The sequence below is a fragment of the Camelina sativa genome, chromosome 2 (genome assembly GCF_000633955.1).
Source record: "Camelina sativa cultivar DH55 chromosome 2, Cs, whole genome shotgun sequence".
Classification (NCBI taxonomy): domain Eukaryota; kingdom Viridiplantae; phylum Streptophyta; class Magnoliopsida; order Brassicales; family Brassicaceae; genus Camelina; species Camelina sativa.
The window spans coordinates 25,184,780-25,188,168 of NC_025686.1; positions in this window are offsets into that span (position 1 = coordinate 25,184,780).

A 3,389-nucleotide genomic window follows, 5' to 3' on the forward strand; every position below is an offset into this window, starting at 1 on the left:
TCACTTTTCACCATTTATTACACAGAAATAGACACATCAAGCATGGTCCAAAAAATAAAAAATAAGACATATCAAGCAGAAACCAGACAAGGGCATTTAACAAGAACCACTCCTTGTCCTTGCAATGGTTTTCATAACGCTAACTTATTACCCTTTAATCTAACTAATAAACCAGCAATCAATATGTCATATATGTGTTTTGTTGAGATTTATGCGTATAATTATAATTTTTAGATCCTAGTTGGTATGGTCCGTATGGATAACTATAAGTGTCACAAGACTCCACTTGCTTAAGTGGAGCTATAAAGTGACAATTTGGGATCTGTTCATAGTATATAGTACCAACACTATACTTTTTTTTTTTTTCGATCAAACCCCATATATTAAGTTATCGGAGATGACTCTCTTCGAGAGAGAGCCAATTAGGTACCGACGAGCTTATATGAGAAAAACAGAAACCTCGTGCTCTTGCACATTTCGCAAGTTTATCGGCACGGATGTTATCCTCTCGGGGAATATATCTAATACTAAAATTAGCAAATCTATCTCTGAAATGAATAAAGTCCTTCAATTCTGATGAAAAGGTCGGCCAATCCTCGATATTAAACGTCATCCTTAGGAGGTCTGAACAATCCGTAGCAAAAAGAGCTTTATCCATGTCCAACGCTAATAAGCACTCCATAGCCCAAATAAGAGTATCTAACTCTGCATGTAATGGGGATTGCTTCTGCGCAATCCGTACCAACACTATACTATGGATATGTATATTGCTTTTTAGATTTACCATGGGACCTTGGTGTCGTATCTTACCCTCCAGATGCATGAAACTGAACAAATTTCCCGCCATTGTCAATGAACATGTACATATGTAACGTCTGAGAATAGATGCAAAATCAAGAGCGCTCAAATCAACTACAGAACCTTGGAGATGAAGGTAATGCCAAATCGTTGGAGATCATGACGTTAACACGATGACCTCACTTGGGATAATAATCTTTGAAAATCATTTGATTGCAGCCACATAGAAAGTGGCAAACTAAATGACAATTAAGAGCAACGAGTATAAATATAGTCCACTCTTCTTAGACCCTTGTGGTAAATATATTTAAGGATGAGATGAATCTAGTAGAGTGATAACACATACACAAAACCATCATATATATGAGTGGTCTTGCTTCTTCTATGGTTTTGAAACTGCGAACAAAGATTTGCTTCGCAGGAGAGATAGCGTCATCATCACTTCTTCGAAAAGTTTAACCAGTGGTGACTGGTGACGGTATCTCTCCTACGTAACAATCCTTATATATGCATCTTTGCATCTCGAAGTTTAAAGGTATTGCGGTTATTCTATTATTTACTGTTCTTACTAACAAATGATTCATACCTTTTAAAGTCATAGTTTTGTTTCTTCATCTATCTTTGCACTTACATTGCAAGACAATTATTAAAGCATGGAACATTAGAATACCTTAGTTTCAGCCTCTAGGTCGTCTTCTCTCACCTACAATGATATAAGATCTATTCCAAGACAGGTTTCTTGCTATTTGCTCAGAGATGTTTGTGTCTTTTGAAAATTTTATCAGCGAGGAGCTCAAATGATTAACATCCTCAGCCCGAAACTGAAAGTATCAAGAAAAGTTTATCAAAATTTTTTTCAGTTTTTTTTTGCAGAATTCACAGAAATTAGTTTGATTCTCACTCACATGAACAATATCTATTCCTTACTATTTGCTTTGTTTGTTTGTTTGTTTGCCTTTGACAAGACACAAAGCGGGCCATCAAAACGTTTAGACGAAAAGGTTGACATTAGATGAAACTGTCAACATCATGAACTCTCAAGATCTCACTGTTAATTAGTTTCCATTAGCAGCAAAGAAAGATCAAGCCAGTTAGACCAGCACAAAACTCTAGTCCAAAACTCCACCACTAGTTGGTAAATGATGCCGTCTTTGTTGTCTCAACTCTCATATTATATATATGGCTTTCAATTCTTTGCTACCGATGGACTTCGATGAGGAATGAAACATTTATTTTAACTTATTGTAAACTAAGAACATAATGTTTAAAGATGTGCAATATTTTTTAAAAAATGTAAATATCTAATTTGGTCCAAGAATCAATATGCGTACGAGACCACACACATATATGGAGGATAAGACATAATTTTCCCACATGTTGTTATATTCTGCATGTTTTACGGTCCATCCCAACAATTGAGTACTGTATACATATTTGTCCGGTCTACCAACCCATTTCGATACATTCACACGTCTAGTTGAATTCGTAGTTAAACCAGCTATGATCCAATTACATAACAAGTGAATTCAATGGAATACAAGAAGAGGAGACACAAATATGTTTCTAAATTCTTCTTACCTAAAAAAGTTGGAATCAAATAATACAATACACAATATGCCATGAGAAAAATATGGAAAAGTTGTATATTTTACCATTTAATTATGTTTGACTCCAATTTCTTTCCTTCTAATCCTGTCAATGGATATAATATAAAGTTACAAACTATAAGAATCTAAATTCAAATCACAACAAATTACGAATAACCCATCTGATGAACAAAGTACTAATACCCGTTACCCATACTCGACCCGTTACTCGACTCGTACCCGTCCTGAAAAAAGGGTACCCGCAGCTTTAGGGTCGAGTAAAAGATATTATAGTTATATTACCCGTGAGTAAAGGACGAGTATAGGGTATTAGTTTAGTTTTCAATGCCCGTCCCGTTACTTGGCCCTTTACCCGTTTTGCTACCTGACCCGTAAATACCCGTTAATATGTGGTATTATTATTATTATTTATTATTAATTTATAGAGTTAAAGTTAAAACCTAAGTTCAACTTAGCCTAAATGAATTAATATATTATTTTTATTTTCAAAATTTATAATTTTATAATTTTTGGAACTATATATTGCATAAATTTATGAATTTTTCCTTTTTCGAATTTTAGAATATAAAATTATTATTGCGATTATTGACAATTTTTTTATCGGGTACTCGTATTTTTGGGTAATAATAAAGGGTCGGGTATTTAAAGGATCGACTATTTTTTACCGGATACCCATTTTTCCGGATACCTGTTATTTAAGGGTAGTAAATTTTTTCTGTTACCCATTAGGATCGGGACAAGTAAAGGGTCTGAGAAAATTAAAGGTACCCGTCCCGTGTCCGCAGCACTACCTAGCAGAATTCCAAATTCCAAATTGATTTGATAAATAGTAAACCGGTCCGGTCAGATCCGGTTAGTGGGACAGCTGACGTGGGGAATATTCGATTAAAACAAGACTGAGCGTTACGGGCGGTAGTAAAAACGGATAAGTGGGTGAGAACCGAAAAGTCAAAAACACGTCTTTAAAATATATTGGTGTGGGCG